The following is a 23,175-nucleotide window of genomic DNA, read 5'->3' on the forward strand; positions in this document are numbered from 1 at the left end:
AGCGTGTTAGAGCGTGTTTGTTATGCTCTTTTGCAGATGTTGGAACTGAGATCCAGACACATGAGATGACAGCTAGAAGGCAGGAGAGCAAATGGAGCCTGCTGTGGACTGAATGTCTGTGTCCCCTCAAAATCCATCTGTTGAAGCCCTAACTCCCAGTGGGATGGTAGCAGGAGGTGGGCCTTTGGGGTGATTAGGTCGTGAGAGTGGACCCCTCGCGTGGGATGAGCGCCCTTAGAAGAAGAGACAGGAGAGAGTGTTTCCTCTCTCTGTTCCCTCCTCCCCACATGAGAACATCAGAAGAGGGAGGCCGTCTGCAAACCAGGCAGGGGCTCTCACCAGAACCTGGCCACGCGGCCTCCCTGATCTCGGACATCCCAGACTCCAGACCTGTGAGAAATTAGTGTCTGTCGCCTAAGCCACCTAGGCTGCGACATCTTTGTTACAGCAGCCCGAGCTGACTGAGATGGAGCCAGGAGCTGTTGAGGCCCCTGCTAGATGAGGAGAGTGGGTGGGCCAGGGCCCCCAAACACTTGTAGCCCCAGCTGCTTCTGCTGACTCCATGAGGAATGAACTGGCCTTCCCCGTGCCCTCCTTCCTTCTGCTCCCTTTCCTCTGCAGAGCAGCCAAAGGTCCCAGCAAGGCAACAGCAGGCCGACCTGGGCACAGGTGTTTCCTCCATCTCCCCGTGAGGCCCAGGACAAACTTCTGGTCTGGCTGACATGGGCCCTGCGAAGGCGTGGGGGTTCACGCACTGCACTCAAACAGCAAACAGCGTTTTACTTCTCAGAAACCTCAGGTCTGGCCAGGACCACCAGGCGACACCAGCCCAGCAGGCAGGCAAAGCGCAGGAGGCCTGGGAGGAGTGCCTGGTTCAGAGCCAGCCTGGTGAGAGAGAATTGCCTTCCCCGTTCCCAGTGCATCTCGAGAAGGGAGCAAAGGGTAGCAGGGCCAGGGTGCTGTTCCACGGCCATCTGTCACCTCCAAACCTCACCCTCACTCCCTGCCCCTACTTATAATAAATAAGCAAACAACCAACCAACCACTTACTCACCTCCTTATGCCCTGGCCAACCTGCCAAGCCCTTGGGGTGCCTCAACCAACAGCCGCCAATTACAGTCTGAGAAGGTCGTTCTCACTGACTGGCTCTGGGAAGGGATTCAACTCAGCTAACAATTATTAAGCTCTAACGGGGCCCAGGCCCTGGACAAGGGCAAAGCTGTACACAGGCCACTCCGGAGATTGCAGTGCATGTGCTGATGGTCATTATCATGGTGAAGGGGCAGAGGACGAGGTGCTGGCTGCCCCAACAGCAAATTATGAGTCTACCACTGTTCAGCTGAGTGACCTTGGGCAGATCACTTACCCTCTCTGATCTTGAGTGTCATTAGCTGTGACATGAGGTGGGGGGTAATATTTGCCATAGAGAATGCTGTAAGGATCCCAATAGATACCGGCCCAAGACCTGGGTCAGTGGTTCCCAAAATGTGGTCTCCAGACCAGCAGCATAAACATCACTTGGGAACTTACTAGAAATTCAAATTCTTGGGCCCCACTGCAGACCTACTGAACCAGAAACTCTGGGTGAGGCTCAGTGACTGTGCTTTAACAAGCTCTTGCCACAGTCTAAGAACCCCTGGGATAGAGAAACACCAGTGGTACTCTTCAGCCTCTCCACAGACGTGGCCCTGCTAGGACTTGCCTGTTGAAGCAGTGTTCGTGGCCCAGCTATATCTCTTAGCAGGAAATATTGGGGAGCAGGTGTTAAGAAAGAGGTCTGCGTGTCCTCAGCCCATTAGGTCCCCCATCTAGTAAGCTCTTCCCCAGGTCCTGAGCTTCACCCATGCACTGCTGGCCTGATTCCACCCAGCAGAGCCTTGGGCCTCGAGCTCCTCCTCCCCTGGCCTCCCGGCCCCTGGAGGCCCCACTTCTCCAGCCTCACGGCTTTCTGCTTGGGGATACTTCCCGAGGCACAGGTCCCACTGCTGCGCTGTCCTGCCCACTTACCTCCCTCCGGGGTCTCGGGTCACCCCAGCCCCTCAGCCGGCTTTCCCCACTGATCCCTCCAGGCTCCTCACACTCGACACAGTTCCTCCTCACTCACTGCCCACTCCACCCAACCGCCCCACCTCTTTGGGGGACCCAGCATTCGCTGCTCCCTCCCTCCCAGCCTGTGGCCTGACTGGCTCTGCTGATTCACCCTTCATTAGTGTCCTCCAGAAAGCATGGCACAGGTCCCTCCAAGGAGCTGGGCCAGAAGCCAGTAACAGCCATTGCTGCCACCAACAGCGTACTCATTATGGCCAAGAATGTGTGCTTCCTTCACACCAGTATCTCCATCACCCTCAAAGCTGCAAAGGGGTGATATGACCCCACTTTACAGATGAGTGAACTGAGGGTCAGAAGGGAAGTGACATGTCCAGGGTCACACAGCCAGCAAGAGGGAGGCCTGGGGTTAGAACTCCTGCTTGTCTAACTCTGGGAGGCAGTCTCCAGGCTGGATTTGACCAGCATATCTTCCAGGACCAGGAAATCTAGCATTGACTATGAAGTTGTTCTGTATTAGTTCACTCCTTCCCCAAACCTTCAGGACCCATCTGCTCCCCCCAGTAGGCTTGTGACACTGGACTTTCAGAGTGCCTGATGAGAGGTGACGGGACAAGGACGCCCCTTCTGTCGCCACCACGGGCAATCCCAGGGATCTGCAGGGCTGCCGGGGTGAGCCTGACTTCCCTCAGTGCTTAGGATGGCGCTGGGCCATTTCATTTGATTGTTAAGGGAAAGGCTGAGCCCAGAAGTCCAGAGCACTTGGGGACATCAGGGCTTCAGATAGAGATTTCAAGGCCTTTCCCAACCCCTCACTGAGGGATCGGCCTGGCCTGACCCTGCAGCCTCCGTGGCCTCTCTGTCTGTGGCATCTTGTGTCAGTAACTTCTCGGGACGGCTGAGCCGTCCCCCACTGCATGGGGGCTCCTGGGGCGCGAGGCTGTACCTTCTACCGTGGTCCCCTCACAAGGCCCAAACAAAGCCAGGCCTGGGACACACGCTCTTATGTGCTGACTCCACCAAGGACTAGACTGGGGGCAGTTGAGTGCTGGAAAGGGAGGCATGTGGCCTTAGGGTAGTGTGCGGGAGGGGCTTCGCGCACCCCTGCTGCCCTTTGGGTGCTCTCCGTCCTTTGGTGAGGTCTCCCATCCCACTTGTCTCTGCCTTGCTGAGCTGACTGTCTCACCTTGCCTTTGAGTGTCCCCGCACCCACTGCTGCTGAGCTCGGACACGGCCATTGCTCACAGTTCCCAGGTCCCCATCCGCGGTCCACCTTGCCCCTCCTGGTCTCTGCTCGTTCACCCGTCGTCCTCTCCACATCTCTGTCCCTTAGGAGACACCACATACTCCTGGGCCGTCTGTAGGGGACACGTGTGCACACCTGGGAGCACGACCTGGGCTTCATCTACTTGGCCACCTCTCCTTGGCCTCCCGTTTCTCTCAGAGCTTCTCCTTCTTGCTCCCCACTGGCCCTCGGCCACATCCTCAGGCTGGTCTCATCACCTCCAAACCTCTCCCGGCCAGGGGGGAATGCTTTCTCCTTCCCCTTCCTGTCCCCCGGGGAATTTCGCTTCCATCACATCCTGAATTCTTTCTATTTATGGCTTGTAGTAAAACTCGATGATCAAAGTCAGAGGTACCGAGGCTTCACATTTAGAGGGAAGCTTTGGAATTTAGCAAACCTTTTTATGTCTTAACAAAGCCCAGCTTTCAATACTATTGTCTTGCCAAGGAGACAAAACAAAATAAAAAGTCGAATTTGATTGTCAAAGCTGAGCAATGAATTTATTATTCCAGCAGAAACATACCCAGTCCCTGAAGCACTTAAACCCATTGATTCAATGGATGCCACAAGCATCAGGATTTAAGGGCAATTAAAAATACATCTGTTTTATTTTTTAGAGTAATCTCCACATACGGGACTTAAAACTCTACAAACTGGTACAACATGGATTTAATGTAATCTTATTAGTGAGAATTATAAACAATATTTAGGAAATACATATTTTTTACAGATATCTTTAAAAGTGTGATGCAAGTACAATAATTTAGGGATGCAATGCATCATATAAATTGCTTAATGACTGTAATGGAAACCTGGACTGGGTTCAAGAATGGGAGATATGGACAACTTGGACTCAGTTCAAGTTTGCTTTTAATTTGATTTACTCCCGAAGCATCAAAGAGGCAAAGCAAAGGATAAATAGGAGCCAAGAAAGCCTCCGGGTGGACCATCGCTCCGTATATCCCTCCAAATTGAGCTCTGACACCCAAGTGGTGGGAGACGCCACCCAGGCTGGAGGAGCAGGGCACAGGGCTGCAAATGCACCTCTTTTATTCCAGCCTCGGCACCACCCAGTTGTTAAATCCTTGCTGTGTGGCACTGGGCACTTTCCCACAACTGTTCCTGCCCTGCAGCCTTTTCCACTTATGCCCTCTCGGGAACTCTCCAGGGGCAGCTCAGGAGTGGCCTGACACACTGATGAGTGGCCAAAATAATCTAAATAATAATACAAGAAATAATTTGAAATAATTTATTCTAGAATAATTCTTGCCTTTCTTTTCCAAACTCTCCATTTCGCAAACATTAGGAGTCCTCAGGTGGACAGATCCACAGTGCAGCAGCCTGCCCCTTCCTCCTCCTTCCGTCCTCATCTAATCCCTCCTGTTAGGTGGGATTACACCCACCTCACACCTGTTTGGAGGAGCCCACTCCTCAGGCCTCCCTTTGCCCAGGTGGGATGGGGACCCTCCCAGTAGGAGGGGGCACGCCCAGAAGTGTGCTGTAAAAGTTTAGCAACTGGCTCTCTCAAGGGTGATCTGTGCAGCATTTGCAGATTCCCATAGAGTGAACATGGCCGATTTTAGGCCACCAACATGGTGTCATTGAATGTGGAGTTGGGAATAGACATGCACCATTATATAGTATTTCTACCACATAGAGACAATAGACCATAATAACCTCAAGTGCATAGATAAATAGTAAATTAAATAGTAAAATAATTTGAAAGGGCTTTTTGTCATTATCTTTGGTTTTAACAGAATTTATTCAATTATAATATTCTATCATTTAAATTTTAATAATGGCTGTGTGTAACAATTGACTCACAAAATTCCTGAAAATTTAACTATCCACTCTCAGGAGCTGCTACAAGCCCACTCCAAGAGATCACTGGGTGTGCCTCAGCGGCCACAGCAGGTTGGAAAGGGGAAGGGCACGTCCCAACACTAGACACAACACGGTTACTTGACATTTCCAAACAGTATAGCCTTAAATATTCACCTCATTTTGCTAATTGTTTTTTTCCCCCGACAAATGTACTTAATCTTGTGCAATGCAGTTAATTCACATAAGGATGACTGGGCATTGACTAGTCACGCTACAATACAGCCTCAAGGTGGCGCTCTGATGGCAGGCCTTGGTGCAGAGAAGGAGCTAGTTCTTCAAAGCAGGCCCAATGCCCTGGGGAAACCAGTCAAAAGGAGCTGCCCTCTGACTGAAGCTTTGTGTTGTCCTGTCAACACATGGATGAGAGATGCTCCTTTCTTGCCCATAATTCCCATAACCCAAAAGTCCATGGGAGAGTGGAGAGGTCCACCTGCTCTTGGGTCACAAAGGTGTTGAATGCTGACATAGGTCAGTTCACTCCTTTCAAGTTAGGCAACAAAACACCCTTCTTAAAATTCTCAAACCAGCCACCATCACTCACAGTTCATGGTCTCAAAGCCATCCAGGGCCTTCAGCGGCTGTGGCTTCTCTTTGCAACATCACAAATCACCGAGTCATGGATGAAGTCTGGAGGCTTACAAAGAGCTGCAGTGGTAATCTGCCAGTGCTAGTGGTCCAGCACAATTTAGATCTGAAGCGCATCTGGACACCCAAAGCCAACAAGAGAACATGAGGTCGAGAGATCAACTCCCTCCCAGGAGCCCAGGCAAGGTGGGGCCCCAGGTGAGTCTTGAGGGAGGGACAGAATTTCCCTGACAGGGATGGGATTGAGGCGGCGCCTCAGGGCCATGGACCCCTCCCTCAGAGAGAATTATATTCCTGCTCCTCTGAACTCAGGTGTGGCCATGTGGCTTGCTCTGTCCAGTGAGATGCGAGGGGAAGTGATACTCAGCGTGGATGCTGTGTTCTTCCTTCCCTTGCCAGGAGACCGCAAAGCTTCTGGGTAGAGGCTACTCTGTCAGCCTTGGTCCCCAAATGAAGATGATCTGGAGCAGAGTGGCACCCAGCCCACGACCGCATCAGGGGTCATTTGCTCCCAAAGCTTTACTTAGTCTATCCTGATTGACACATGGGCAGAGGGGAGAGTGTGAGCAAAGTTCCAGAAATTGGATAGTGCAGGGCATGTGTGGGGAATGGCACAGAGCCCAGTGTGGATGGGGAATAGGGTGGTGTGTGCGTGGCTGGGGAAGAGGAGATGGCAAGAGAGACAGGACCAGGAAGGCGGGGCAGGGACAGATTCTGAAGGGCTTTGAGCATTGCATTCTCACAGCCCCACCCGCTCCACACACACCCACTTAGGTGACTGAAACAGCCCATTCCCTGAGGACATGGACTCTGTGGACATGGTCTGCGCCAGCCTGCCCTCAAGGGGCTCAGAGTCTATTGAGAGATGGCAGACCAGTTACAGTCAGGCGCCACATAACGACGTTTTGTTCAACAACGGACCACATAAATGATGGTCGTCCCATAAGATTAGTACCGTATAGCCTAGGTGTGTAGTAGGCTGTGCCATCTAGGTGTGTGTCAGGACACTCCAAGATGTTCACACAAGGACAAAATCGCCTAAGGATGCATTTCTCAGAATGTATCCCCATCATTAAGCGACCCATGACTGTAATTAGAGAAGGGCAGTGACCAGAACAAGCTGTTTCAGCACCAGCTCGTTCTCACCCAAAGGGCAGGGATCCACGTCAGGCGCAGGACCTGCCCAGCACGGGCAACCAGGAAGAGCAGGAATCCCCTACATGTCTGCAGAGCACTGTCACACACTCCATCTCCTCCCACCTCCCCACACACTCCACCGTCCGAGAACACAGGTGTAGCAGCTTCGCCTGGAGCAGGGTCCTCACTCCAGAGCCCTATTCCCAACCTCCCTGTTTCCTAGACCCTTTGGTCACCTGGGGAAACCAATGGATCCCTCCTCAGAATAATGTTTTGTTTTTGTTTTGTTTTGTTTTTTGGTGAGGAATATTGGCCCTGAGCTAACATCTGTGCCAATCTTTCTCTATTTTGTATGTGGGATGCCACCACAGCATGGCTTGATGAGCGGTGTGTAGGTCCACGCCCAGGATCCGAACCCACGAACCCCAGGCCGCTGATGTGGAGTGCACACACTTAACTAGTACACCACCAGCCCGGCCCCAGAATAATGTTTTTAAATGCATAAAATAAATCACATAGGATTACAAAGGAACCTGGTTATTTGTCAGTATGATTAACGAAATACTTTTATTTATTTATTTATTTTGTGAGGAAGGTCAGCCCTGTGCTAACATCTGCCAATCCTCCTCTTTTTTTACTGAGGAAGACTGGTTCTGGGCTAACATCCGTGCCCATCTTCCTCCACTTTATACGGGACGCCACCACAGCATGGCCTGACAAGCGGTGCATCAGTGCGCGCCCAAGATGCGAACCGACAAACCCCAGACCGCTGCAGCGGAGCGCGTGCACTTAACTGCTTGCACCACCGGGGCGGCCCCTAAAATACTTTTAAAAATTGTGATAAAGTGGGCAGGCCTGGCGGCGTAGCAGTTAAGTTCGCGCACTCTGCTTTAGCAGCTGCAGGTTCAGATCCCCGGTGCGGACCAGCACAGTGCTCCTCAATCCATGCTGTGGCGGCGTCCCATATAAAGTAGAGGAAGATGGGCACGGATGTTAGCCCAGGGCCAATCTTCCTCAGCAATAAGAGGAGGATTGGCAACGGATGTTAGCTCAGGGCTAATCTTCCTCACACACACACACAAAAAAAACTGGGATATAGTAATATACATGCTTCTTCATTAACACATTAACTACCAAAGATCTAGTTGAAGTTTATAGCAACTGTAATCTTGAAGTAGATATTTCAAAATATCTACAAAAAAAGTAATGTGATGTAAAAATATCTGTGATTTCGATGAGCGACAAGCCACAGGCATAGCTAGCACTGTTTGGTTTGTCGCATACACTCATAATTGAAGGGAATGCTAAACTTCAACTAGAGGTAGTGAAAATAAGGACGTAAATTTTTCCAACCCAAGTTCACTGACCTCTTGACTCCCAGCCCCGTTAAGAACTCCTGCTCTGGGCTGCCCCGTGGCTCACTCTCTCTCACCCAACCAGTGCTGCGGGGTCCCCATCAATTACTATTATTACAAATGCTGCTCAGCCAGCCCTGAGTGATTTCACCCGCACATGCTCAGATGCTCTCCCGGCTCTCTAGTTCACCCCTCCTGGGGAGGACATGCTGGTCGCTGTGAAATGTCTCAACGAAGGCTGACCGGGCAGCAGCAGGAGCCATGTGGCCATGGGTCCAAGGTGAGGCCAAGGGGACAGGCTCTCCTGTAGCCTGAGTCTTGTTCTCAGAAGTCCCTTCCTCCACCCATCCGTGGTGATTGCTTAATTGTTGCTAAAAGGATCAGATTCAAAGCACTCAGCTTCTCTCCTGCCTCATCCAGTCTTTAATCAGTCTCCCAGCTGTCAGCCACACTGAGAGCTCCAGGGGCCCCTCGGGCGCCTCCGCTGTGCCTGCTCCTGAGTCCTTGGGTCAGTCATTAAATCCCACTCAACACAAAAAGGATTTCTTAAAACAAGACTTAAAAGATTTCTTAAAACATGCAAACCATAAAAAAATTTTAACATTCTACTGTTAACATTAGAATGTAACGTTCATTAAAAGACACCATCAAGACAGAAAAGGAAAGCCTCAGATTGGGAGATAACGCATTACACCTGTAACTGACAAAGAACTGGTATCCAGGATGAATAAAAACACCTACAAATTAATTTTATTTTTTTACTTATTTATTTGTTATTGTTGTTGTTGTTGTTTTTGCCTGAGGAAGAGTGGCCCTGAGCTAACATCTGTGCCAATCTCCCTCTATTTTGTATGTGGGACGCTGCCTCAGCATGGCTTGATAAGCGGTGCATAGGTCCGCGCCAGGGATCCAAACTCGCAAACCCCGGGCCGCGGAAGCAGAGCATGCAAACTTAACCACTAAGCCACCAGGCCGGCCCCACCCACAAATTAATTTTTAAAAGACAACACATTAAAAAAAAATAGGGAAAAAATGGGGCTATTCCACCTAAACTGCACAAGCAGCGTGTGGAGTAGATATTAATCACACCCAGTGCACAGATGAGCAAATTGAGGCTCAAAAGGGCTGAGTCACTTCTTAAGGAAGTACAGCTGGCAAGTGTTCGGGCTGAGACACTTCCAGCCCAGGTCCACCTGACTGCAAAGATGCTGCTCTTTCCACATCACCCACATTCCTGGTGCTATGGGGATCAGGAATGGCTTCATGAGGAGGTGGCTTTGGAGACAGTTCTGGAAGGATGTGAAGGAGCCAACATACAGAAAAGGGTAAGCAACAAGCATGTGCCTGGTGATGGGGAGGCAGGGCTTGAGCCCCTACCTATGGAGGGGGCAGCAGCATGGTTCCAGGCACAGTGAGCGGGGGTGGGGGGGAATAGGAACCGGGTCTGACTTGGGTGGCCCAGCATGTGGCTTGGGGTCATTGACTGTCCAATGTTGAATGAGTGTGATGGACTTGCCCGAGCACAGGCTGCACGCCAAGAAAGAGCCATAGCCTGTCAAATGAGGCAGCTCCAACAGCCTCCTAACCAGCCTCCTCCTCCCGCTGCCCCCACCCCAATCCACTCTCTCCCACCAACCAGGCTGCACTTATAAAATATAAATGGGAGCATGCCATTCTCCCAGATTAAAAACTTCTGATGGTGTCTCAATACATTCTTAGGTGAAAAAAAAGCAAGCTACAGAATAATGTATGTGGCATACCAGTATTTACAGTTTTTAAAATTATATAATTACTTGCATATATGTTTTTGCTTATATACTCATAAGATCTTTCTGGAAGGGCACATAAGGACCTGGTTACAGTGGTGGCCTCTTGGGGAACCAGGTGGCTGAGTGGGGCAGAGACTGGCCATGTGCTCACCAATCCTGTGTCCTCTTCCTGGGCACACAGGAAGTGCACATTTCCCAGCTTCCCTTGCAGTAACTTGGGGGCCATGTGACTTGCTCTGGCCAATGGACAGTGGCAGAAGCGATGTCTGTCTCTTCCAGGCCAGGCCCCCCCTGTGAGATCCTCTGCTCCCTCTTACTCTCCCGTAAAGCTGGAAGTGAAACACTCCAGGATGGTGGAGCCACATAAGGAAAGGAGACGGATCCCCGATCACTGCTGCGGGGTAGGGGCGGAGGGGGAGGGTGCCGGCCAGGGGAGCCCCTGAACTACGTCATGTGCAAAACATGCCTGTAGTGTGTCACGGCATTGAGATGTGGGCGTGTTTGTTATGGTAGCTAATGGGAGTTACCCTGACTGATTCAAGGGTGAGGACTGGACTCCTCACTGAATACTGTTTTATGTATTTTAAGTTTTGTTACATTTGTATGCATTATATCTTCAAAGATCTATAGTTGAAAGAAAGAATATGACCCTCCAATGGCTCCCAACGCACGTATAATAAAATACAAACTCCTTACCCCTGCCTACAATGCCACAGGTGCCCTTCCTGCTGATCTCAAGCACTCCAGGCTTATCCCCGACTCATTCAGCGCCCTGTCCCACTGTTCCTGCTGCCTCCGGCACTTGGTCACCCATCTTCACCGGGCTGGCTCCTTGTCATTCAGAGGCAGTGCAGAGTCTCTGACCAGTTCCTATAGCACATCACCCTGTTTCCTTGTTCGGCAGAGCATTTCTCAGGCCCTGATATTGTTCCTGTTTATTTATTGGTTCATTGCCTTCTTCTTCCTACTCGTAAGCTCCATGACAGCAATCACTTCATCTCTCTTGTCCACTTCGTATGCCCAGCATTTAGAGTAGTGCCTGGGCTCTGTAGGTGCACAATAAAGGTTTGTTGAATGAATGAATGAATGAATGAATGTTTAACAGATATGTTTGGAAAGTCGGATTTGGTTTGTAGTTGACACCTATGAGATTGTCTGCCCAGCATCCCGTTAGCAAGAATTGCACCTACCCCTCCCTCCATGTGGCTGCCCTTGGAGTTACCATGTCCTTAAAACGGGGCCTCGTGCCTCTGGTCCCAGTGGATTGGCTGAGGAGTGAGTCCCTGACTGAGCTGGTTGGATGCATCCCTTCCCTGGGATCTCTGAGTTGAGATGAGAAAAACAGAAGTTATCATGGATGGACTCTTTCTGGGTGGGGCTGAACCTGTAACACTACACCTGGGGCTGTCAGCCTGAGCAAAGATGCTGAGCACACATCTGCAAAGGGAGAGGGGGACGGGCAGCTCCCAGACAGGCCAGAGAGGGGCACCCAGGGAGACCCCAGTCCTGTTGGTCCCAGGCCCTGCTACGGTCATCTCCGTGGGCCTCGTGGAGCACCCGTGCCTAATAACCAGTCTCCCCTTTGCTTATACTGACTCCAGATGAGTTTCTGTTATGCATAATCAGGAGGGTCCTGACCAATCCAGGACCGCAAACCAGCAGAAGGCCCCGTATGCTGAATTGCAGAGGAGATGTTTCCTGGCCTTCAGGAGCGGTGTCCTAAAAACCTCATCGCACTTGGCACTGAGCTGGCTCTGGGGCTTGATTTCTCCATTTCCACTCTCAGATCCTTTCCTCCTCCATCCTCCTCTCCCATCATGAGAATGTTCAAAGCCTGGGGTAGAGGGACTGGGGTGACTTCTGCAACAAAGGCAGTGACTGAGCCCTGTCAGGTCCTGCTGTGGGAGGAACGAGGATGCCGAGGACACCGGGCCCAGATCTGCCTGCGGAGGTGGTGGCCTGGCACATGGAGTGAGTGTGGGCACGGGGGCTGCTGGCAGGGCCTGGCCTGAGGGCGAGGGATGGAGAGGTAGCCCTGCCCCACTCTGCCCTCAGCTCCAGGACCGCTGCCCCTCACTCAGAGCCCCGCCCGCCTCTCTGTGGCTCCCTCTACGAAGCCCCTTCAATGCAGGTGTCCACAGGTGCCTCCCCTCACAGCCCTGCTCTCTCCCCGGCCTGGGGCAACGCACCCTTGTGCTCTGCTGTCTGCCCACATCCTGCTCTCTCTCCCTGTCTCTCTCCCCCTCTCCCCCTTCGCTCTCCTTCCCTTCCTCCTCTCTCCTCCTCTCTCTCCCTCTCCTCCCCCTACACACACACACACACACACACACACACACACACACACACACACACACAAATGTCCACCTGCCCACTGAGCACTGTCATCCCCTCCCTCCCAGGAAATGGTCCCAACCACCCCGTCACCCAGCCTAAGCCAGGTGCACATGTGACCCGACCCTGCTGAGCCCTGCCACCCCACTGCACAGATACCCCAGAATCAGCCTTTTCCTTCTCTCCCTCCCACCACTGACCAACTGCTCCACCCCATCGCCCCACCTAGACCCCTGCAGAGCAGAGGGACTAGTCCAACAGCACACCCTTCCCCCGCTGAAAGCCATGTGCCCAGTCACCAGGCCTTTCCTGACCTCACTCCCACCCATCCGTCTCTCCTGCCTCACCTCTCCCCCACCTCTCCCCCAAGCCCTGGGCCCCAAACTACTGGCAGCTCCCTGAGGTGGCCACGCTCATCCTTGCCTCCCTGGCTGTTAGCCCCTCGACAGGTGACGAGCTCCCTCAGGGCCTGGGGGCCTCCCCATCCCATCACTGCCAGCTCCTGCTCCTCCCAAGGCTCAGCTCAGGAGCTGCCCCCAGGAAGGCCCCGCCACCCTTGCCCTCAGTCTGTGCCCCCACCTGAGTTATCTGCACCCCCTCTCCACCGTGTCACCCCCATCCCACAGCCCCTGTCACACAGTATCAGAATCATCCGCGATGGTGAGCTCTCTGAGGGCAGGCACGGTGTGCTGCGAATCCCGGCAGAGATTCATCAAGTTCGCCCCAGAGGCGGGCATCAGGGAAGCCCTACACGGAGGACCTGGGTTATTCTGCAGGTGGACAGAGGGGATTCTGGAGCAGAGGCTTCTAGCAGATCTCAGTAGGGGTGGGCACAAAGCTCAGGTCCAGGCGGGGCTTCAGGGAGAACACCCAAGGCCTGGGGCGCAGTGGGGGCGGCTGGCAAGGGCTGGGAAGAGCAATTCTGGGCCTTAACCTGGAGCTCGGGGTCCCAGGAGGCCTGAGGAGGAGCTCCAGGGGGTCTGTGACCGATTAAGGGGAGGCCAACACACATGCACATTTTTCTGGATAGAAGATCCAATGCTTCTGTCAGAATCCCAAAGGGGTCTATGATCCAAGAAAGGTCGAAGTCACCATTCTGAAAGAAAAATGTTCATCCTCATTTATAATTAAAGAAATATACATTTAAATCAATGAGATATTTTTCACCTATCATAGTGCTTTTCATCGCTGCCTGCCCATTAGAATCTCCCGGGGAGATTTTTTAAGTGCCAATGCCCAGTCCCCTTCCCCCTACACACACACACACACACACCCCCACACACCCCCACACACACTTACAAAACTGTCTGATTCTGATTTAAGCAGTCTGGGATATGGGATGTGGCACAGGCATTGGCATTTCTAGAAAGCTCCCCAGGTAATTCTGACCTCCGTCAAGATTGAGAACCTGTGACCTGTCAAATTAGCAACGGGCACTCGTGCTGGGATTGTATCTCACGCACTGGGTGGGAGTGTAGACCGGCTCAAAAGGTCTTTGGAGAGCAATTTGGCAATGAATCTGAAAGCTAAAAGTGCCGGCGCCCTCTAACCAGCCATTCCACTTCCAAGAATTTAGTCTTCGGTAGATCTTGCACCTGTGGGTAAAGCTCTGCATACAAAATAGTCACTGCCCTCCACTCCTGACAGCAAAAGATTGCAGAGACCCTAAACACCCCCCCAATAGAGATGGTTAAATCAAGCACGGTGCATCCACACAATAGACTACTCTGTAGCGGGTCAAGAGGCCCCGGCAGGCTCTGTGAACTGACGTGGAAGGATTTCCACCGGCGCTGGTAAATGCAAGGCGCCAGGGGAGTCCAGCGGAGGGTGTGGTTTGTGAACACACACGTGAACATCTGTCCTTGCATAGGCATCCAGATCTCTGGAAGGACATATATTGCTAGAACCTCTTAACAGTTATTGCCTCAGGGGAGAAAACTGGGCAGCTAGGATGGGAGGAGAGGAGACTGGTTTTCACCCTCTTCGCCTTTTGTATTGTTTGAATTTCTGTCACGAATATGTATTGTTTCTTCAAAAAAAATTAAGGTCAGGCCTCACTCATATGTGGAATATAAACCAACACATGGACAGAGAAAACTGGACTGTGGTTACCAGGGCAGTGGGGGTGGGGGGTGGGCACAAGGGGTGAAGGGAGTCATATATGTGGTGATGGACAAACAAAAATGTACAACCCAAAATTTCACAATGAAAAATAAAAATTAAAAAAAAAAAAAAAATTTAAGGTCAGGGAGGAGAAGGGAGGAGAAGACGACTAGGCAGCTACTTGGCCCGGGGACTAATGACGTGGAGGGCCTGGGTCAGAATGTGGGTGGGTGGGCGTGTGGGCGTGTGGATGGGACCCGCCCCCCAGCTCCAAATCAGCTTTAGCTTCCCTGGGAGAGGGGGGCCCCTAAGTCCCCCTGGCTCAGGTCGGTCCCTGGAGGCAGGAGTAGGGTGGGCCCAGGGTGGATGTGGGGGTGCACTGACCTGGCCTGAGCGGGTAGGAGGACTGTAGGGGCGGCTTGGAGGGGACGGGGGAGGGGGACTGCAGGCAGATCCCTCCCTCGTGCCACCTCCACATAACGCCCTTAGACGTAAAGGAAAAATAACTGTGTCCTGGCGCAAACTGGAAGCCAAAGGACATACATGTCATCTCTGCTCTGACCGCGCCGAAATGACATCCTGCAAAATTCTAGACCCTGGTGAGCAGCGGGAGGCGGCCATGCGCACAATGTCCTGCAAACACCGCCCTCTTGTGGGGCGGCCGGTGAACTGCGCTCAAGTCCACAATCGTGCTGCCTGTGTGTTCGGAACTGGAGAAGGAAAAAGTACAATTTAACTCGGAAGTGAAAAGAAGGACTCGATAAGAAAACGCAGATCCAAACGCAAAATTCACACTTATGTGTAGTGCATGAATCAGCTCCCAATTAACTCTTCTCCAAACATAACAGCTTGTTTTTCCCCCAAAAATATGTATTCAAATTCTAAATAATAACAATACTGAAAAGCGCTAAGAAACGCCTGCAATCACTAGGTTGTGATGAATAACTCCTGTTGGTATTTTAGTGAGCATCCCTTAGACTCTGTGTAAATACATACACACAGAGATATATCCAAATTTATATCAACGGGACCATGCAACAGCACACACTATTTTGTAGTCTGATTTTTTTCTCTCCGTAATATATTGTGGACATCTGCACAATACATGCTACATTATCATTTTTACTGTTTTAAATTATAAAAGTTATACTTGTAAAAAGTCCACAGAGTAATATGAATGGACTATATATACAGAGGCTCTATTTTGACAGAGTGCGGGTCAGGTTCACTGGATCTTTTATGCCCAGATGTCCCTCTTACTGTCTTGATTCCCTTTATCACTCCACCTCCATGCCTGCTGTCAGCCTCACTCCTCTCAGTCTATTCTCTCCACAGCAGCCAGAGTGAGCCTTTCCCATAGACCCTGCTCACACCCCACCAGCGGGCTCACTCCACCCTGGAAATGATCCCAAGGTCCTGACCACGGCCGCTGAGGCCCTGCACAATACGACCCTTGTGATCTTTCCAACCTCATGTCTTCCTTCTCTTCCTGCCCTCACTCTGGCACTCAGGCCGCACTGGCCAGTTTCCTGTTCCTGACACTCCAAGCACACACCAGCCCCAGGGCCTTTGCACTTGCTGTTCCCTCTTGCTGTTCCCTCTGCCTGGAACACCGATCCTCTAAACAGGTACAAGCCTCTTTCCCTAGCTTTGTTCATCTCTCAGCGCAAATACTGCCTCCTCAGAGAAGCCCTCCCAACCGCCCTGCCTTAAAAGACACCTCTCCCTTCCTAGACACTGTCTCCCTAGCCAGTTTCCTTTTTCTTCCTAGCCCTGAGATTGTACTAGATATCCACGTGTTCATTTGCCTTTGGTGTTCCACCCCCACTAAGTTATAAGCTCCATGAAAGCAGGAGGCTGTCTTGCTTGTGCTGTGTCCCCAGCACTCAGGACAGGGCCTGGCACGTGTAGCCTTCAACAAAGACGCGTTGCCTGAATGAATGAGAAGCTGGGTACCCGTGGATGTCCGAAGCTTAAATAGCCTAGATATGCCATTTCTCTCAACGGCTCCAGAATGAGGTCAGGTCTGTTTAAATCATCTTTTCCATCTCTGTGGAGCTTTATTGGGAAAATCTGACAGACAGAACCTTTTTAATGCAACAATTTGGGAAAAAAATTGCAAATGGGTTATTATTCAGGAAAAATACCTTTCCTCCAAACCGGAGCAGCACATCTACCCCACGTACTTGCTCCTTTAGAGAAAAATAGAAAGGTTAATATTGCCCCATCAGAGGAAAGGAGCCAATTAGTGCAACTGTGATTCAGAAGAAGAATAGAGGTTAATTGCTTGGAGTCCACATGTCTCAGATGCCTAATGCTATATCATTATTTTTTAGCTACATATTATTCATTTCATACACTTAAGTATTCCACCTTATTACTAATTAGTAATTCCTTATCCTTAAATTTTACCCAATTCAGGCTGTCATCATAGGGCCCTCTTCAGCCCCCGTTTTCCCCAAGATGTAACAAATTGTGGAGAAAAGGTTGGCACCTCCTATTCATTATCTCACACCTCCAACCCCCACCAGCATCCCCCAGGGTCACCCCTCCTCTTCCCTGAGCACCTCCTGTCCCAGCAAACAGGCTGTCCTCCGATCCCAGGCGTTCCTAGGCATCTACCACATCCCAGGCACTGTTCTAAGCTTATGAGCTGGGCAAAAGATGCAAATTCTTCCTGCTCAGGTGACCTTGTTCTTCTGAAAATGCCCACAACTTGGTACCTTGGAAATGTTAACTGATCAGTATTTCCTGGCAATGTAATAATAGTAACAATAATAATAATGATGGCTATAAATACCTTTTGAACATTGTTTTGTCTCGGGCACTGTGCTGATGAATTTTACATGCAGGATTTTAATCCATATGAAGCTATGGACCTCCACGTACATCAGTCATCTAAGCAAATGAATGAACCAATCCCGACGCAACCCCAGTTCTGCAACTCCTCAGCGTGGGAGAGCCCCAGGGAAGTCATTTATCTCTCGGTTACATGGGTTGTTTGAAGCCTCTCTCTCCTGCTCAGTGTCCTATCTCAAGAAGCTCCCAGGTGCCTAGCAAGCCTTCAGAGCACCCCTCTCCCTTTCGGCTGGTCTACCTGGGATGGAAACCATGCTCTTCCTGTCCTCTTGTCGTGGGTGAGAATATGCAGGATGCTAACAGGCCAGAATCCCAGCCCTAACGTGGCCTTGTTGGATGGCAGAAACTCTGCCCTAGGAAACGACTCCATTTCCAGGGGTGTCTCTGGAAGCAGAGCAGCATGACAAGGTACGTGACGCGGAGGTCTGCGTTTCTCCTCCTCCTCACGGGGCAAAGATGCTTCTGATAGAACGAGCTGGGGAGGGGGGGGTCCCTCTTTTTCTGCAATTAACAGTCATAGACTATACATGAATTATGTTGACTAAAAGACAAGCTTCACAGTGTGTGCAGGGAAACAAGAAACTATAGAGAAAGACCAAACAGATGTGAAAAAGAACCAAATAAAATTTCTAGACCTGAAAATGATAATAATTAAAGCTAAACCTCCTGGGTAAGAGAACTAGTAATTACAAATAGATCTGAAGAAGTTATCAATCCAGAACACAGATGAGAAGAAATTATCCATCAAGGGACAAGAAATGGAAAATATGAACGGAGTTAAGAGACTAAGAGGATAGAGTGAGAAGCTCTATAAGGAAAAGAGAATGAATGGGGCAGAGGCAACAAAAGAAGAGATAAGGGCTGAGAACCTTCCAGAACTGATGAAAGCTATCAACTCCTGAATTCAAAAAGCCCACTAAATCCAAAGCAGAAAAAATAAAAAGAAATCCATGCCCTGACACATATAGTGAAAGTGTGGAATACCAAAGACAAAGGGAAGATTTTGAATGCAGTCAGAAAGGAAAGACAGTTTTCAACAGAACAATAGACCGACAACTGACTTCTGATCAGCAAGAATGGCAGTCAGAAGACTGGAATGATACATTCAGTGTGCTGAGAGAAAAATAACTGCCAACCTAGAATTCTGTGCCCACTGAAAATATATTTCAAGAACAAGGTGAAATATAGACATTTCAAACCAACAAAAATGAGGAGAATTTGCCATCAGCAAAATTCAGCAAAGGAAATTCTAAAAGGTGAATTTCAGACAGAAGGAAAGTGATTCCAGTTTGAAAACCTAAAATGCACAGAAATTGAAATAAGCATTGACTGTATAATACAACAATGATAATGTCCTAGGGAGCTAAAGAAAAACAAAAGAATTAAAAGAGACCACGATAATAGCATGCAATTCAGGAGAGGGAGGATGAAATTACAGAGTTCTGAGATCCATGTATTTTATGAAGGGAAGGTAAAGGTATTCATTATCTTTAAGTTTTGATAAATTAAGTGGGCATATGGTAATTTCTAGGGTAACTACTAAAATAATGGAGACAGAGTATATAACTTCCAACTTAATAAAGAGGGAAAGTGAAATGAGAAAAAATAATCAATCTAAAAGATAACGAGAAAAAGAAAAAACAGAAAGCATAAAATGAGATGGTAGGCACAAATCCTAAGGCATCAATGATTACAATGAATGTAAAGGGACCAAATGCTCCTAGTAAAAGAGAAAGATTATCAGATAAGATTTTTCAAAATCCAACTATTTGCTGTTTATAAGAATCACAACAAAAACTTAGGGATATAGAAAGGTGTGAAGTAAAAGAGCAGGAAAAGATATACAAGGTGAGCAAATAGAAGATTAACAAAAATGACTATATATTGGGCCATAAAGCTAGTCCTAACAAATTTCAAAGAATTGAAAATATGCAGGTCATGTTCTCTGATCACAATTCATAAACCAGAAATCAATAGTAAAAAGATAATTATTTTTTAAATCCATATGTTTGAATTAAGAAACATACTTATAAATAACCCTTTGGCCAAAGAATAAATGATAACCAGAATTAAGAAAATATTTACAACTGAACAATAAAGAAAATACTCTATATCAAAACTTATGGGATACAGCTAGAGAAGCAGAGAGAAATTTATAGCCTTAATTGCTTACCTTTTTTTTTTTAATAAAAAAGAAGAAAGCCTGAAGATTAATGAGCTAAGCATTCATTTTAGAAGCTGAATAAAGAAGAGCAAAATAAATTCAAACATTCTTAAAACAGGTCTCTATGGAGCACAGTTTACCCTCAAATCCACAAGTGAAAAATGGCTTGCTTCCACCCTGGAGGGGTCCCTTCACTCCCCACCCTGGAGGCATGCCTTGCACTCTTAAGGCAGTATTTCCCCAAACACACTAGGCTGTCTGCTGGTGGTATAGAAGAACGATTTCCGATGATACCTGGGCAAATAGTTATTTCAATAGATTTTTTAAATAGTTTCCTCCTACTTATGACAGGTAATGTAGTTTTCCATTTATAGTAGGAAAATAAGGTTTCTTTTAAAAATAAATTTATTTAGTAAGAGGATGAAATTCAAAGGAAAATACTAAAGAAATAATAGTATAGTATTATTTGGCAAAAAAAATTCTCATTTCTAAAATGGGAATAATAATAGTTCCTGCATTACAGCACTGTTATGAGGGTTAAATAAGTTATACACAATACAAAATACTACTTCATGGATTAATATAAAGTCTCTGAACAGTCCCTGGTACTTAGTAAGAACTCAGTAAATGTTAGGTATCCTCGTAATAATTATTATTATTACTTGAATGATTAAAATTTGAGAAACAGTAATCCAACTAAGGCTCCAAAAATAAACTCCAGACCGATGAGAAACCCTCAGGGCAAAAGTACATGTGGAGAAAGCTGGTCTTTGCAGCGCCCCCTGCCCCTTTCCATACCCTCCCTCCCCTGCCAGGACTCGGGGCCCCACTGGTCCTGCCTCGCCATCCCCAAGTCGGCCCCAAAAGCTGACATTCATACCACGGAGCCCAGCGCAGGGCTGATGGGGCTCAGAATGTTGCCCCTTCTCCAAAAGCTTTGTTTAAAAGGGTGACAGCCTTTAACACTGAACGAGAGACCTCCAGTTGTGGCCTCTGCAGCACCCTGGCTGAGCTGCAGGACAGAGCGGGGTGAGCCACCTGGACTTGGGGCATCTCCTAGCGGGGAAACCTCCAGACCATGGAGAACATGGTCCCGGAGCTGAGGGTAACTGGCCTTTATGACTTGACAACAGTGATATCTTCAGGTGTTTGAGGGCTTTTCACAGCAGGAAAACTTCTAATCTGTCATTTTCAAACTCTAACTGCACTATTTCCCCTCCCTCTTCAAGGATGATTAGCAGAGTTACTTGGGGCTTCTCCACTGCAATGGTTTTATTTTCCCTGAATGATTGTTCCTGCTCCTTGGGGCCTATCCTGGAGGTCCTGGAAGGAAACCCAGCAAAAGTGAGACCCACCAGGGCAGCATGTGTTTCTCATTTCCCTTCCACAGGAGCCGGGAGACAGCACTGACTTCCTGGAGCCACCAGGGGGAGCTCCAGCTTTCCCTTTGGAGCCCAGAACTCAGCTGCCTGGCGTTCCTTTAGTTTGATAAGCAGAGTGGCCCTTAGGACACTAATAAACACATATGGGACATGTCTGTAAATACTATCTACTTCTGCTTCTTGGCTGGTGCACAGGGCTGACAGCGCCTCACTGAGGGCTGCTTCCTCATTTGGGCCCCTTAGGTGGTGGGTCACGGGCCTTGACCCAGGGGGCTTACAGTGTCACGTGGGACAATGGAAGGATCCACGGGCCAGGGGTCAGACACCTGGGTTCCAGAAGCTGGCTTCTCAAATGTGTGCTATGAATGAATCACCTGTGGTTTGTGTGAGTGGGGAGTACAATGGACACACACACCACACCACAGTGGAGGGGCCAAGGAGAGAAAATCCCCCAGCTCCCTCTAAGGACTGGACACTGGGGATCGCTTCCCAGAGGACCAGAGGGGACAGCCAGCTTTAGCCAGAAGCCCAGACAGAAGGACATTCCCAGCAAATGGCACAATTTGGGCAAAGACACAGTAGTGGCAACTTTGAGTAGTTTTCATGTTTTGGAGGGAGGGATGTTTGGAGGGAGGGATGGTGGAGGCTGGGGCCAGATCCTGCAGGGATCCTAAGCCAGGCTGAAGAGTTTGGCTGCCGCTGTGGTGGCAGGCCTGCAGCAGGTGGAGGGCTTCCAGCAGGGGAATGACAAGTCTGCAGGGTGGAGGGGTGGGGCAGGGAGGGGAGGGAAGAAGCAGGAAGCCTGGCTAGGAGGCCACTGCAATCGTCCAGAAGCTCTGCTAAGGTTATATGGCCACCAGGCTGACCAACCAGCTCAGTTTTCCTGGGACTGAGGGGGTTCCCAGGATTCCACTTTCAGTTTTACAACTCAGACAGTCCTGGGCAAACTGGGACAAGTTGGTCACCCTAGTAGCCACAAGCCACTCACTAGCTGTGTCTCTCCCTTAACCTCCCATAACCCACAACCTCTCAAAACTCATTACTTTCCTCACTTATGATCACAGCCCCGATCAGCAATTTTCAAATGAGTTCAAGTAACAGAGCACCATCTTTAAACAAAATCTTACATGGAAACTCAGTATAGAAAACACACAAAGGCAGAGTCACTGAGGTGGAAGTGGGGATGGGTGAGGAGCGGGGTGAAGGACTGGCCTGCCCACTCCCTCCAGGCCCCCACTCACCTCTGCAAACCAGAGTGTTTGACAGCCGCTGAATTCCACTCCAGAGGGTCCTGCCAGCTTTATGACTCTCCATTCATTTGTTGGACTGAAAACCCAACTGAACTCAAATCATTGTTTTGATTTAATTGCACACTAAATTAAAGATTAAAATTTAAACCCACTCCAAAATTGGTCAACCTCTTTGAACTAGAATGCAATCCATATTGTTTCCTCAGTTATCTTCTTGGAATAAAATCCAGTCTCCTATGAAGTGACCTTGACCCAAACAGTCATTACCTTCTGCTTGACTTCCTGACAATACACAGCCCAGCCAGACTCGTCCACAACCATTCTCTCCAGCCTGGGCCATCGGCAGGGAATGTGGCAGACAGGGCCAGCAGGTGGGATGTCCACTCACTGCTCACTGCTCATGCTGCCTTTGGGGACCTGAATGCCCTCTCCCACAGCCTGGCCAGGAACCCCCCACCTCTCACCCAAGTTCTGTCTTCTGCCCGACCCTCAGCCCCACAGGCCACCTCTGAGCCTTGACTAGTCTTCATTCCCCCTCATGCAGCCCGGTGCATAGCTCTCAGCACACTCTGCAACTTCCTCTGGTCACCTTCCAACCCGTTCAGGGCTTATCCCTGAAAACTGGGGCTTCGATCACTTCATCTACTAGACAGCATCTCTGGGGCCCAGTTTGTGCATTGAACATTACATCTGGACACAGGATGTGAGTTCAGATTCTAGCTCCCCATGTAGTGCTGGATGACCTGAGAGTGTGCGCACGCGCGCGCGCGCACACACACACACACACGGGGTCTCTCATCTGTTCTTACAAGGCCTGATTCAATGCAAAGGGGAGACTAAAAGCTCCTTATAGAGAACCTATCAAACCTCTCAGCATTTGGAAATCTCAGAATGTGCTGCCTTGCCTTCCAGAGGAGGCCCTGCTGAGCCCACACCCACACAGTGGCACAGTGATGATGCATTTGCTTGTCTGTCTCTCTAGACTGCAAACCCCATGAGGGCAAGGCTGACCTTTCACCTCTGCC

General features: G+C 49.6%; 1 protein-coding gene and 1 long non-coding RNA gene across 3 annotated transcripts in view; both read right to left on the minus strand.

Moving 5' to 3' along the window:
* The window catches only part of HSPA12A (heat shock protein family A (Hsp70) member 12A), a 163,875-nt gene that overhangs the window by 100,152 nt on the left and 40,548 nt on the right, over nt 1–23,175 (minus strand). The window lies entirely within an intron of this gene.
* On the minus strand, nt 9,927–13,470 carry LOC147916902 (uncharacterized). Its single transcript, XR_015552584.1, has 3 exons — nt 13,327–13,470; nt 11,284–11,383; nt 9,927–11,107 (listed from the first exon to the last, which is right to left on the minus strand). It is a non-coding gene; the product is annotated as an uncharacterized LOC147916902 (long non-coding RNA).

The sequence above is a fragment of the Ceratotherium simum genome, chromosome 6, assembly GCF_057802395.1.
Source record: "Ceratotherium simum simum isolate JZ-2026a chromosome 6, ASM5780239v1, whole genome shotgun sequence".
NCBI classification, from domain to species: domain Eukaryota; kingdom Metazoa; phylum Chordata; class Mammalia; order Perissodactyla; family Rhinocerotidae; genus Ceratotherium; species Ceratotherium simum.